Consider the following 15,984-nt stretch of genomic DNA (forward strand, 5'->3'; position numbering starts at 1 on the left):
AAAGTTTAAACTGCATTTCCAGAAAATCCTGTTCCTTTCTTCATTTCAAGTAAAAGAAAAATTATCCTCAGGGACTCCCCATTTGACATTTCTGAGAGATTATCAGCACTAAAGCCAGAATCTAAACGATGCCACATTTTAGGTTCAAATGTTGTTGGCCTCTGCTTGCATCTTCTAGCTTCGAATTTTTGATATCTGCCTTCAGAAAGATATATACCTGGTGTCATTATTAACAATACCCTGCTTTGAATATGATTTGAGCTGTTAAGAAAACTTGAGGTATCTGCCAGGTAAAACACCAGAGAACAAGAAAAGCAGTAGCTAGCATTCAGAAAGAATTAGAAAATTTGTAATTGAACAGTAGTTAGAAAATAGCAGCATCCAACCCACACTGTAATGACACACCCCCACTTCTAAGAAGATATCACTATACAATTTTTTAGAATCTTGGCTATTAGCAGCATTACATGTGCAAAGCTGGTTATGAAACAAAGATTTAAACCAGCAGCATTTCAGTAGTCTCATATCTCCAGTATTACTTGCAAATTATCTAAATCTGCAGTGTTTTTAGCAATCTGTCAGTCTTTGCTTCACTACCTCTAGTAATTAAATACAACACCACTAGAAATATTAACCTTGGAAAACTGCACGAAATGCAAAACTGGGCATATATTTTGGCAAATTAACTGCATTTTACCCAGCAGTGATTTCCATCTGCTTTCTGTGACCAGCATGCTGGACAGCTGTTAGAACACATATTTTCTGAATCTGGTAGATGGATTCCATGCTCCACCCAGTCATGAACCAAGATCTTCACCAAGGTGCCAGTACTTTGCCAAAACCAGAGTGCTGACAATAGATGAGCTGAGCTCCTCTCAGCTTTTCTCAATTCATGGCCAATTTCAAAATCAGCAATAACAATAACACAGAACTTCATACATTAAGAAACTGAGCCAGAAAATAATGCTCTTATTTGCAATTCCATGAGAAAAAGACAGTTTCTCCTATGTAAGTTTTAGGAGCGTCTTCCAGTTACTTTTGCTGAGGCTTAAACTATCCAGCTCATAAACACATTAAGCTTGCTGTTAGCTGGCCATGTTACAGCCCATGGGCTGCTTGCCAGAACTCATTCAGAATAAAGCAGTCAGCAAGTGCAGCTTTAGACTGCATCCCAGTGTGACTTGTCAACTGGATTGCACTACCACAGTGGGATAAGAGATTGGGGAAAAAATTTTCTCAGAATAAAGCAGTGGTTCCACCAATCCCAGACACCAGCTGCAGCACTCAGGGAGCTAAAGGCACCTGGGTCTATGAAGCCCTCTTTGCTCCAAAGCTGCCCTCTTCCCTGATGAGTGATGTTACTCAGTTATACCCCAGAAACACAGTGCAGCTCTAAAAAGAGCTGCGTGCTCACAGCAGCCTGCAGCAGCCAAGCTGTTACTGTTATTATTACTGTGATAACATCCAGGTTTCACATTACCTGCTTTCTGGTGCAAAAAATTCAGATCCCAATAGGTCACAGCTGGGAGAAGGCAGTGAGAAGAGGGACACAGCTTGTAAGAAAGGCAGACAGACTCCAGCCTGCTCTGCCTCTCACACAGTAGCGTCTCCCTCCATCAATCCCAAAGACTATCCTTGCCAACAGCTCCACTCATCACTCACTCACCCAGGCCAGAGAGAGCCCAGCCCTGTGTCATGTGTGGGAATCCTGTCCCTACTGTATTCCTTACCCAAGTTCAACTCAGATGGTGCTGAAAGGACAGAGTTTTGATACAGTAATTTTCACTTGAGATTTCACTCTTTCTTAAAACAGACTTCTTTCCCATTGGCTTTAATGTGATATTAATTGTTAGAGTGGTACGGGCTCACATCACATTGTTAGCTGCTGCCAAAAAACAAAAAGCTTTTATTTACCATTGCTGAAACTGGTAAACTGTGGCAAAGTTGGAAGTGCCCAGGCAACTCCCTTAGATCTGTGCTCACCTGTTTCAAAAATGTACAGTAGCAAGGGTGCACTGTCAACAGAGAAAGCTTTTCCAGTAGATAAGGATCGGATCTTTACCAACAATTACAGGTTAATTGCACCAATCCCTTGGTGATCAGTAGCATAAAGTCTGGTACACTTGTACTATGTGATTCCCTGGAAATGGGCTCAAGTCACATGGGGCTTCACTTGGAACAGAATCCATGCCCAAAGGGTTACGAAAAATGCATTTGCAGCAGGTTTAATCTCCTCAATTCTTTATTCAATATTCTAAACTCCTGTTCGAGCATCATTGCCACACTCTAAGGGATGTGTTAATAAGAGCCTTGGCCTGAATTTCACTATTGCATCTCAAGTGACAAGAAGTGGACTCATGCTGGCTCACCTCTGCTTTTTCACAGCTCTGATAGTGTCCCCCTCAGGCAGCTCAGGTGGTAGGAACAGCAGTGACTCACCAGCACAGGTTAGATCTGACCTGGGTGGCAGTGATAGTGCCTGCACAAGCAGACAACCCTCATGTCCCACGCAGAGTTTCTCCTGCAAGTCCAGAGTGGGGACTTGGTTTCCACAAGAAGAAGGTTGCAGATCAGTGTCCCCAGTGTCTCCCATGGTCTCACTTCAGTCGGGTTGCTAATCACCACTTTGCCTTTCAAGACATCTGATTTTCCACGTCTCAGTGCAGCTCATTTCATATTCCAGACTTGGACTTCAGAAACTGCAACTGGCACCAATCCAGCCCTGCATCTGGCCTTCAATTCTCATTTGAAAAACACAGATATTTCATTCACCCCGCAGAAGCCCAGACATTAAAAAAAAAAGGGAGCCATTTTTTGCCTGCCCATCCAAGTGTCATCTGTGGAAATAGATTATACCAGCCTGCTTCCCTGGAGTGTTATGGAGCCTCTGTCAAGTGCCTTGTGTCCCAGAAAGCTTGTTTACAAGAGTTTTAGTCTAAACATTCAACAAGAAGTATGAATCTAGTTAAAAAGAAACTTTCTCTCTCTTGAAAGTTCATTCCCAAGCTACAGGCAAGTCAAAACATTTCAGCCACTGCGATAAGCTACAGGGGTTCAGGAAGAAGGAAGGAGCATTGGATTTTCTTAAACCATATACAAGCGAAACATGAGCAATAGGATTTTCCTGAGTAGTACTCCACCATGACAATGAGAAAACAGGGTTTGATTTGGAGGAAGTAAAGGCAATGGCTTTCTTTCCCAGTAGCCTTTGCTTCCCAGACAAACAGGACAGGCAGTAGAGTAAGAATAGGGACTGTTCCAGCACTCAGCAACTCACTGGGCACTGAAGCTGACACAGTGATGGGTCCCAGGGGTGGCTTAAAGAGTAAGAGCCACAAGAAAGAATGAGTATTTTGAAAAGTGGTGGGAGAGTCTTCACGAAATACACAAAAAAGGAAACATATAAATAGTAACTATCATTAGCAGTGCATACAGACTGAAAGGGAATACAAAGCACTGATCATTGTACCACAAAGGCTTTTTAAAGACATGATCAGAGTATTTTTGATGTATCTTTGTATTAAAAAAGGTTTATGCATGCTAGGGTTGTAGTGAACACAAGGTGTCTATCCACACAGGAAATAATTTTGTTCTTAGCATCTACATGTCTCACCATCAAGGAAAAGCACTTCACCAAATAAGTGTAGGCATTTAGCTCTTATTGGGCCAATCAGCAGAAAACCATCAGCACCACCACAATGCACTGGAAATGATGCAGTGCTCTGTGTTGGAAGAAAACCAGATCTAAACTAAAAAACTCGTCAAGTTTTTATGATAATTAGGTGCCTGTAACACCTTCTGCCTCCCAGGGAGGGAGGGAAAGAAGTAATTATCAGCCATCCAAACTCCCTGCTACACAAAAAGGGCTCCCACGCTCCTGTCAGCTATGACAACAGCCAGTACTCTGTGGGCAGCACCTGCCCTCTCCCCCTGCCAAATAGCAGCTGAAAGAGGCTGCTTTCACTGCTCTCTCTGTACTGACACGTGCAATACTCCTGTAGAATACAAACTGTGAGGCTCAAACCCAAGTGCTCCTCCTGAGCAATCTCTAGAGCACCGTGAAGAGACAGAGCTGATCACTACGAGTCCCAACAATTACATGTGATCCCAACAAGCTGATCTCTTCAGATTGCATATCTGGCCAAAGACCATCTACCAGCAGGTAACACCAAGCCAACTCCTGGCAAGTGCAGCACAGCAGCTTCGAAAGCAAGCTAGGAGTCCACATTGCTGTCCTTCCCCCATGGAAAACAGTTCTGCTCTCTGAAGTCACGGGTGGCTGACTCCTGCCTTAAGGAAAAGCAAAAGCGGAGCAGGGAGCTTCATTCTGTACTCATTGATTTCAGTAATCATGTTTCAGTCAGCTTCAACAAAGGCAGAAAAGCTTTTTCTTAGTTTTTCTTCTGCTTAAAAATAGGTGACATCAATTTGACTTGTCAGTTTTAATTAGTATTTGCATTATGTTCTGCTCTAAAGAAGTTGTTCTGTTTTGACAAATAAGGGGGAAGAAAATCTAATACATAACTCAAGCCTAGAATTTAGGATGTCAACATGAAAGGCAAAACTAATTAAGATGCTTCACAGGAGATTCCAGCACTTCCCACAAACACCAGTGACATGATGTTTTAGACAGGCATTCTGTATACTTGTATATATACAAACACATCCAAATAGTCAGGGACTCACAAAATTAAAACTGACATCAATTAGTACTAGCAATGGAACACAGACCAAGACTTGCAGCTAACTTCAAGCCTAATGATTCTGGATATTGCTGCAAGAACACAGCAAGTACCAATCCCTCTTTCAAATAACAATATAGTGACTCAGGATAAGGATGTAACGAAAGTCTTGTCATCAGCAGTAAGTAACGAATGGAAAATTGACAGAAAATTGTGGAGTGTACTGTTGTAGTCAGTCTATTACATACAGATACACCTCAAGGGACAGCAGCAAAAATAAGCATGATTTTTAAAAAGGTTAGACTTATTAGGCATTTCAATTGACTCTGAAGCAAGTTGACAGCAGATGTTTCCTTTTTTGAAGCATCTAATTTGACCAAACTTAGAGGTAAAATGTGAGCCAGGACAAACTCCTATGCAAATTTCAATGATTCTGTTTCATGTTTAGTGCCATTTCTGACAAAGCAGAGTGTTGCTGGAAGCATGAATGATGCAGAGCACTGAGCAGCGTCACTGGAAAGTCACAGTCAAAGCACATGGGAGGCTTCCACACAGGACTTCTCCAACACTTTAAGAAGCCTTCAGCTTTGCAAAAGGAAGAGGGTCAAAAATATAGGAGCCATTTTCAGCCCTAGAGCAACACAAGTTGGAATCTTTTTTTCACTTATCATATTTTTTTAGATGGCATTGATCCTTTTAAAACAGAGTGAAACATGCACAGGACCGCTCTACACAACAGAAAAAGGCCACATTCCCAGCAGCATGTATTCCCTTCTGTTCCCTCACCTCTTCCTGAAGGCAGGGAAAGATGCTGCTCCAAGCAAGGCTTCCCACAGCATTGGGAGGCAGAGCTGAACACAGCACAAGAACTTCATTTGTCCTATTTTATATTTCTGGCATTATTTGACCTGGAAACAGAACCTGCCAGTATTAACCAAGACACAAAGGATAGACATAGTAACTATACTGAAATACAGCACTAAGGTAACCGCGTATAAAGGGGGGGGGAAGCCAGATAAGAACAGTGCAACAAAAACATTGACATATACAGGCAAGTTTTTCATTTTGACTGGAAATTAAGAGTCACTAGAACAGCCTTCTAGGAACTGGAAAGTGAACAACACCCTTTCTGGTTTTAAGATAGAGCTTTGCTCTGCTTATGGTAGCTCATGTGACATAGCTGGCTGCAGCTGTGAGTGGTGGGGACAGAGGCAGGTTCCTCCAGGACCAGTGAGACCTTTTGTTCATTCCTTCTGCCAACATGAACTGTTTGTAGTATGCTTAAATTTGAGCAGCAGTATTGGGGGAGGCCTCGATGGTGTGAGGGATGAGGCAAACAAAGGAAAAGGAGGCAGAAGGCATGAATACTTCTAAGAGAATACTGCAGTTTTATAAGACAACAGCTATCTACTTGTTTTACAGGCAAGTTACAAGACTCATGGGAATCAAGGTTTGTACTGAAGTACCAGCTGGCCTTTGATTATATGAACTCTGCTGCTCTAATAAAACATCAAAAGCAAAGCTGAACCATGCCACAAAGGGAAGATTTCAGAAAGGGATTTCTTTTGTTTGGTTGTTTATTTTTTCTTTTGAATGACTGGGCCCCATCATAATCAGATTAACTTAAAAACAGGTGGGTTTGGGAGGTTTCTCAACACAACAGGGAGAAGAGCACAGACAAGAAAGGTAACTCAAACAATGGGAAATGTGAGGGTTAATAGCTGTGCTGTAGTGGAAGAGGCCAAGTGTTTTGGGTCATTTTCCTCTTCTGTCACAAGCTCTTCCCTCAACAGACCACTGTGTTAGGAGCAGGGCATGCCCCATTGTTGGGCTGCAACACCACAAGTCCTCCAGTGAAAGCTCTTTGCCTTCATGAACCTTGCCCCTGCAGAAATCACCAGGTTTTTATTCCCTTGGGTTTTCTGAAATGCTCTTTCCCTTTATTTAGTTTTGATTATGGTGCTGACCCATAGAGGAATTCAGGCTACTCCAAGTATTTGTATCTCTCCTCCCCAGAGCTACTCAGATTCAAGTTTAGGCTTGTAAGTTTGAACACAGGAGAGCCAAGATGGGACCACTAAGAACCTTTGCACTTGGGCAGTGCAACCAACATCATCTCACTTGTCAGATGGGAACAACTGACATCCTCCAAGGTTATAGCCTAAAGATTAACAAGGTAAGGCATCTGAAAAAGGCTGCTGGGCTCTGTGACTTGTATTTCAGTGAAGCTTCCCTCTGGACACCTGCATAATTTGTAGTTGTGTGCACAAAATCCTCAGAACTGAGGTGTTGAGTTGAACATCACCCACATGGAATCCACTCCAGCATCCTGCTAAGTAAACAGCAAGACTTCCCATCATGTCCCAAGAGCTCCATGTCCCACACCATATCCACAAAAGAGATCTGCACTACAATGAGGATCAAGCACAGCATGATCCCATCATTTTGTTTTAAAGCTCCAACTGAGCAGGACAACTTCAGTGGATTAAGTCCATGCATCAGTCAATAGGCCCATTTCCAGATTTAAAGTCTCCCTAAATATAACACAAAAATAAAGGAGGCTAAAAAAAATCTCACCAGGCTCATATAAATGCCTTTTCTTATGCATGAAATTGATACTAGTATAGAACATGAACAACTGAGCTTCTGATTTCTCTGAGAAGTTTAGCCTTGCCAAATTTTACAGGACACATAATTTATATTATTTGGACAGTAGAGGAATTAACAAATGGTTTCACCTCCTAACCCTGTCTCATAGGCAGCCTCAAGAACACCAAAGTACAGTAATTGCTATAATGGCAGTTTGCCCAAGTTAAGGCTTAATAAAGTTATAATAAAATAGTCTTTTTGGCTCTTCTTCTGAAGATTGGTTCACTCTAAAAAGTAATCAATAAATGCATTTTTTCACCTCATCATTGCAAATATCTGCTTGGTATTTCTTAGCTTTTCTTGCACTCATCTTTGCTGGAGTCCTACAACAATGAGCTACCTGCTCACTGATGCTCTAGTCATCCTTTCAGCCTGGAACTGGCCAGGTACAGACAATGGGACAGAAGTGGAAACAGGGTAAGACAGGAACAGTAATCCTGGTGTGTTTTGCTTTTCCCTCCAGACTCATTAGTCCCCATTTCATATCACCAGACTCCCAAACATATTTCATCCTGACAAGAAAATATCGAGCATGTAGACCCCATGAGCAGGGGGTCCTCAGAGCAATCACTGCTCATTTACTCTTTGCAGACTTTATTGGTGTTACTTTTCCCTTTTGACTCACACCCTCCACTGTTAACAGAATAGAAAGCCAAAACCAAAATACCTTCATTTCACCTGATTTAATAGCGAATTTAACCAGCTTGTTATTAGAAATAAGTCAAAGGAAGAAGTGATGGCACTTTCCTTTACAGAAATACTATTACCATAATCATTCTTTACTGGCATAAAAATATTCATCTAAAGCCAAAAGCAGACCAGTGGCAGCCAATAGGTGCTCAAAGATCCCCATGGACAGAAAAGTCCAGTGATGAGGTGGTCTCCTAACCCAGGTCCACATTTGTCAGGATTCCTGCCTAGCTCCATTGTATGACATCATTTTAGGGCTGTATTTGAGCACTGAAATCATCCGTGTCCCAGTAACAGGGCAATGGAAAGAAACAGGTACCTAAGGCACATGGCAAAGAGCCAGGATGTCACTGTATAAGCAGCTTGCCTGAACCTGGCCAAGGGATGAGCATTTAGGTGGAATTTCACACAGCTGGCAATAGTCCTAAAGTCAGATAAATAATTTAGAAAAGGATGTTACAAACGCCTTAGATATCTTTCCAAATAATGAAATCCAGCAGATAATATAACTGACTATCTAATTTCACAGCAGCTGTGAAATTGTCTGCAAAACATTTACCCCTTGTGAGTCTTGTCCCATCTACATAAAATTCATTTCAAGTGAATTAGTAGCAGTATGGACTCAGTCTAGCTGACAAACTGAAGTAGTGGATGCAATTTTACAGCTAATTGTGCCAAGTATTGTAGGGGCCCAGTGCTGTTTATCGTCTTCATCAATTATCTGGGTGAGGGGACTGAGGGCACCCTCAGTCAGTCGGTTCATAACACAAAGTTGTGTGGGAGTATTGATCTGTGAGGGTGTAGAAAGACTCTGCAGCAGCATCTGAACAGGCTGGATTGATGGACCAAGGCCAAATGTATGAGGTTCAACAAGGCAAAAGGCCAGGTCCTGCCCTTTGCAGGGCTCCAGGCTTGGGGCAGTGTGTCTTGAAAGGTTCTCAGGGAAAAAGGACCTGGGAGTGTTGTTTGACAACAGCTGAACATAAGCCAGTGTGTGCCCAGGTGGCCAGAAAGGCCAGTGGCACCTGGCCTGTACCTGCAATAGTGTGGCCAGCAGGACAGGGGAGTGACCATCCCCTGTGCTGGGCACTGGGGAGGCCACACCTCAAGTCCTGGGGTCAGTTTAGGGCCCCTCATAACAAGAAAAAAATTGAGGTGCTAGAGTGTGTTCAGAGAAGAGCAAGGGAGCTGGAAGAGACTCTGGAGCACAAGTCTGATGAAGAGCTGAGAGTGTTTAGCCTGGAGAAAAGGAGGCTCAGGGGGGACCTTTTCACTCTACAACTCCTTGAAAGGAGGTTGCAGACAGTTGAGGATCAGTCTCTTCTTCCAGGCAACAAGTGATAGGACTAGGAGAAATGACCTCAAGCTGCTCCAGTGGATGTTTTAGAATGGATATGAGGAAAAATCTCTTCTCTGAAAGGATGATCAAGCACTGGAACAAGCTCTCAAGGGAAGTGGTGGAGTCACCATCCCTGGAGGGATTTAAAAAAACACAGACATGGTACTTGGGGACATGGATTAGTGCTGGACTTGGCAGTGCTTGGTTGGACTTGGTGTTCTTAAAGGTCTTTTCCAAGCTAAATGATTCTAATCTAAGTGATAATATATTCTTGTTGAGAGCACAAGCTATTATACTTCAGTTTTGACAGGTCTTCACTGTAGCTTAAAATATACATTTTCTACATGAATGTAGCTCTCACTAGCTCACACAGCCACTGCTATTTTTCCTCAAATTGAGGGACTCTAGCAGTAATATTACTACCTGTGTGTGCTTATATATATGTTAATGCAGTATCTCTGATTTCTCTCTCCAAATAGTCTTCCTTTGGATTTAGGAATTTTCAATTCAGACACAATGTATCTCTGTAGAGTTCAGAAATTATTTCTTAATACCAGAAGGAGTCAATATAGTGAGACATTGACCCCCAGCCTCACACACAGACAATTATTCCTGCATTGCCTTCTTAAAGGGCCTGCTGCTTTTGCCTGCCAACTCCATCTAAATCCCTAGCTCCATGTCAGCTGAACACAGTACTTTTTTCCCCCACCACAAACATATTGCCAATTTTGCCTACACATGAATTCATGGATCAATCTTTGATTTTTTTAAAAATCTGTTTATACTTAGACCATTAAGTCATTTCTCAATTTCATTTTTGTTGCCACTTAAAAAACCTCCAACAGCCCTAATTTCTAACTGATAAAAGCAAACCATACTGGATTGGGCCCAGTTCTCCTCCTACACTACTGTTACATTAGCATAACCACAGCTTTCAGTGAAATTGGTCCCGTTGGTTTTGCTGGGAAACAACAGGAAAAGGTCAGTCTACTGTTTCCTCCCTACTACACTCACAGGAGGAGTTTAGTCCACAAGTACATATGCATGACCCAGCCCTGGAGGGAGTATTACTCAGTATGGCCATGGGGTATTGCAGCATATCTGATGTTTCATTGCCATTAGTCATTTTCACCAAGTAAACTGGCTCACTTAAGTTATCACAACCCCTGCATACAGTAGAATTAGACAGTACTCATTAGTATGAACACCAAATAAAGCAAAATAAAATCAGTCCTATGTCTGCACTAAAACTCAACAACAACAACCAATTCTATGAGAGAAATGATGACTTAGCTTGACTGGACTCTAATGTGCTACTGATAATTGCACATTTAATCAAATTAAACATGACCTGCAGATCTAGTCTTTCCCTCACTGGTTTTGACTGTTCTCACAACACTTGCTCTGTTAACAGAAAAAAGTATCCCATCCCTTTCAAGGCTGAGCAGATCACAACTCCATTTTGGTACTTGGGGATGTTTCTGGCCACAGTGTTTGACATCCAAGAGTCCTGCTAAGATAACTCCCCCCCCCCATTAACAAGTTTTTATTCTTTCAAGCAAACTCACGTCCAACCTACACAAGAAGCATCAATAGCAAAGTTCACATATTCCTGCCTTTCACACATCACATGCAGGGGGGAATCATGAGCTAAAAGACCAGATCAAAACTCAGATGGCTCTACTTCTTTGTTGTTAGTTTTTCTGCCACATGGTATTTGGGGCATGTGGGTTGTGGATTTTTTCCTCTCTCCCCCCATATCAGCCACCACACAGTGGCACTATCTGATACCCAGGACAATATAAGACAAAAGGCTATGCAAACCCTTGTCACAGATTACTTATTCAGGCTTCTACACTTCTAAGAACGATATTCACCTTAGATTTTTGTTTCAAAAGTCCTGCTTCAGCAGGGTTAATGAAAAACAAAGAAATCCCATATCAAATTAAGGCTTCATCATTATGCAATTCCCTTAGATAACTTAATTGTCTCATCCTCAGTGCTTTGCAGTGTAATTAACTATACCTCTGAACCAAAGGTAAAACACACTTCATTTCAAGGTCACAAAGCGAGCAGAAAGCAGGCAAGATATCCTGACTTGTCACCTCTCCTCAGTCCTCTGCTTCAGCCACTAGGTAGCACCCACTCTTCAAGCTGACACAAAACCTGGAACACCAAGTCAATGCCAGCTGCTCACTGAACACAGCTTAAATCAGTGTTTGATATGCAGTAACTCTAATAAATAGACTTGTATACAAAGTTATCTAGCTCTTTTTATACACCCTTGTAATAACTTACAGCAACTATGAACTTGAAGGTTCAAGTACCACCCCTGAGCTCAGCTGTAATTTACTCTTCCTTGACAGCCATTTATCATCCTAATGGCCCTGCCAAAACAAAAATAAATTCTACAAGACATATCATTAAAGTATTTAGTAATCAGTACAAAACAGTGACATAATTTACTAAACCAAAATACCCCAAAATGATGCTGCTGTCCCTTTACTGATACTAAAGTGCCTTAATGAAATTCTATTTGGCTGCAAAGTGAAGATATGAACGGATTTACACATAACATAGAAACAGTCCATTTTAATTAGCAGCTGAGAGGTTTAATGGCTAATCTTAATTGCTGTTAAACACTAAGACATAACTCTCAGCTAAAAACTCAGGATTCAGTCAGTTGTTCAGGATTCATTTTACTTCAAAGGCTCCAAGTCAATTTCAGGTGTAACTGCACAGTGAAGTCCAAGTTAGAAGCAAATCAAGAAACCAATATTCAGAACTGAGAAGACCTATGAAAACTGCTACAATGTGGCCATCACCATCACAGGCTGTAACAAGCACTCTCTGCTGCAGCCCCAGGGGACAGTGCAGTTGGGGAGGTGAAATTTGTTACTTAACCAAAACCTTGATTACCGTACTCCACAAAGCTTGAAGATGGAGAGATTACACAATTACGATTCCAGCTATTATCACCAGCTCTGCTGTTCCAACCCAGCTATGTACCCCTTCAAAGCGGCCCCTTATAATGTAACAGCAATTCCTCAAATAATACCCACGAACACACTCCAAGGCAAGCAACCAGACACTTGCAAGATGCTGCCCCAGGGTGGGAGCAGCAAAAGTATTCATCGTTTTCCAAAATCTCAGCATCAGAGAACAGAGCAAAGGAAAGGTCAGGCATCCAAAACGACACAGTCTGTCAGCCTGAGAAACCCCAGTTACAAATAAAGTCTTTATTTCCTTCTTGGAATAAAGCCTGGCCAAATCTCTCCACTTCTCAGTTGGGATCAGCAGGGGAGAAGCATCCCCACTTTTGGGCTCTTACAAAGGGACTGAGCTGTGCTGATTCCCACTGCAAAGCAGGATCCATGCAGACCAGTTAGCAGGACTGACCTTGCTTTTTAACTTCTACAAACTTCACTTTTCAAACATCCTGAGCACAGAAATCCTTCAGAGCCTGTATTACCAACCTCCTAATCATTTTTCTGAGCAGTCCTAAGAACATGGTAAAAATAAACAAAGGCTTCCATCACCTATTGAAAAAAGAAGAGAAAGCATGTGTATGGCAGCTAAAGCAAATCTCATTTCACACCTTCCAGTCACTAATAACAAAAACCTGCATTCCCTAATGGGAATACTGGGTCTCCAAGGATGCCTTAGAACAATTTCCTGTACCTGAAGGAGCTATAATCGAGCTGGAGAGGGTTGTTTACATGGACACAGAATGACAGCACAAGGAAGAATGGCTTCAAACTGATAGAGGACAGGTTTAGATTAGATATAAGGAAGAAATTCTTCCCTGTGAGGGTGGTGAGGACTGGCACAGGTTGACCAGAGCAGCTGTGGATGCCCAGTCCCCGAAGTGTTCAGGGCCAGATGGACGGGGGGCCCCAGATGGGGCTCTGAGCAACCTGTTTTAGTGGAAGGTGCCTCTGCCCATGTGACAGGGGTGTTGGGCCTGCATGAGCATTTATGGTCCCTTCCAACACAAACCATACTGTGATTCCACGTGTTTCCTCAGTGGAAATAAAGATACCAAGCTTCCTCCACATGCACAGAAAAAGATTTTTTTTTGCTTTAGCTTATTGATTTTCAGTTGTTCAAGTGAATCTGTAAGACTTCACCTCTAACCGCCCTGCATGTGCTTTTCTGTTACAGAGCAGTTTCAGGCAGTAAAACGTCAAAATAAACAAGATAAACAGGTAACTGTGACAAGTTTTCCCAAGGGTAGAAAAACATTAGCAGCACCTGCTGCATTTTCCATCTGCTCTGAAGCACCCAGGAGAAAAAACCAGAACTTTTATGCAGTCAGAGTAAGGTATGACTGGTCTTGATTACTTTAAGAAAGCCCAGACTGTGTAAATATATACACACACATAAATATTTGTATATAATGAATAGAGCAGTATAAGATCTCCTCTGGAATTTAAAGGGCTTCAGGTAAAAGTGTAGCTCTTTTTCCTTCACGTGCCTATTCCTCTGGTTCAGTGATGGCCTGCAGGAAGGGCATGAGCCCTCGGCGGGAGGGAAGGAGGGAAATTTCTGGTCTAAGACATAGCAGGAGAGAGTCTTATGTGGAAACAATCACCCTCAAGGTGTGAAAACAACCTCTGGCCCAGCTACCACTTTCATGAACAGCTTGGTCTAGCCTAAAGAGGACTCAACCTGTCTCATTACCTACATCAATACCTACATTCTATGATTATATGGAGAAGAGAAGGCTCAGAGGTGACCTCATCACTGTCTAGAACTACCTGAAGGGAAGTTCTAGCCAGACTGGGGGTTGGTCTCTTCTCCCCGGCACTCAGCAATAGGACAAGGGGGCACGGGCTCAAGCTCTGCCAGGGGAAATTTAAGTTGGAGATCAGAAAAAAATTCTTTCCAGAGAGAGTAATCAGGTATTGGAATGGGCTGTCCAGAGAGGGGGTGGATTCACCATTCCTGGAGGTTTTTAAACTGAGATTGGCCGTGGCACTGAGTGCCATGATCTAGTAAATGGATTGGAGTTGGACAAGGGTTGGACTTGATGATCCCAGAGGTCTGTTCCAACCCGATTGATTCTATGATCGTTATCATTTCTCACCCCCTCCAGGCTGGGCTGGATGTACTGGGGCTCCGTGACATCATCTCAATCATGAATACAGCAGCTCTAAGGGGACAGGTACTGTGGGGCAGGGGTGGGCTGTGCAGCAACACTGCCAATGCAGGACAGCCACAAGGACAGGGTCTGCTTGTGAAAAAAAGCCCATTTTTGTCACCTTAATTTCTGCATCACCACAAATAGGGCAGGGAAAGGAACAAGGTAGCAGGATAGAGTAGCGCTGTTTTTCCACAGGAGTCATCTGCTTTCCAGAACATCTTTTGACTTTTCCACAAAAAAAGAGCATTATGCCAAGGAAGGAAGCCTCACACCCCCAGCACCCCCACTCCTGCACACAACAGCCCCCTCCTACCTCAGTGAAGCATCTCTCATGGCTTAGTCTCACCAGTCTCCATTGCAACTAGATATGGCCCCTTTCACTAGCTGCAGGAGCCCTGTAGTGTTCCCAGGTCCCCTCTGGCAGCCACAGCACAACACTTTCCTCCTCTTCCAGCCATACACTTCCCAGGAAAGCACCTCCTCTCCCCAAATGGATTTAAGCCCATGGAGGTGGGTGTGACACCCCAGCCCAGGTGTAGCTCATCAGCCCCTCATCAGCCCCATCCTATGCCTGCCTGGCCCAGCTGTGCCCAGGTTGCCATCCCTACAGCTTACGGCTGTCCAAAGCTGCCACCAAACCAAACCAGTCATTTGGGAGCATTTGACAGTAATCATTTTATTTACAACTAAATTGCAGGTGGGGAGGGAAACAAAAAAAGGAACAAAAAGGAAAATCTTACTAAAGTTTTATATTAACTACAAATACATGTGTACAGCTAAGTATTTTCAGATGTATGCTCTGATTTTCTGTAGGTTTCTTTAGTTTTCTTCAGTGCAATTCCTGTTTCTCTGCTCGTGTCATAAGGGCTCCTGCAGCCAGACACCTGGCTCTATACCTGTGCCATAAAATCCCTTTTATATTAAGGGGTTCATCAACTTCATTGTCCTGGCCAGGTCCCAGTTTGAATAGGTACAATCCCTTCAAATATTCCTCTCTTCCTTCAACTAGAAATGTCTATTTCAATTACTTCCAGCAAAATATTTTGGTCTTTTTTCCAGGCCTTTTTTTCTCTGATTGTAAAACAGGTGTCACTTTTCACCCAGGAGATGGTTGTATTTTGATGCCACATTAATACCATTAATACCTCTACCTCACACAGTTATCAAAACCAGTAGAAACCTACCTCAAGGCAAAGCAACCTGTTTACAGTTGAGGAAAAAATTTTGCAGTCTATTTCCAGGGAAACTCAAAAATTTTGTGCACAGGAGGAGTATAATGCAGAAGGAAAGACATAACCATTTCTTAAAAGTGCTATGTATAAAATATTCTACAGACAAAATAAATTATTTGCTGCAACTGGACAGACGTATAAAACGGTTTGATGACTCAAATCTATTTAAAAGATAATCTAAGCAAGCTGTGACTGCACAGATATTGCAACTAATCTAAAAGAAATAAAATTTTCCTTGACCTCTTA

This window comes from Pithys albifrons, chromosome 14 (genome assembly GCF_047495875.1).
Source record: "Pithys albifrons albifrons isolate INPA30051 chromosome 14, PitAlb_v1, whole genome shotgun sequence".
Lineage (NCBI taxonomy): Eukaryota > Metazoa > Chordata > Aves > Passeriformes > Thamnophilidae > Pithys > Pithys albifrons.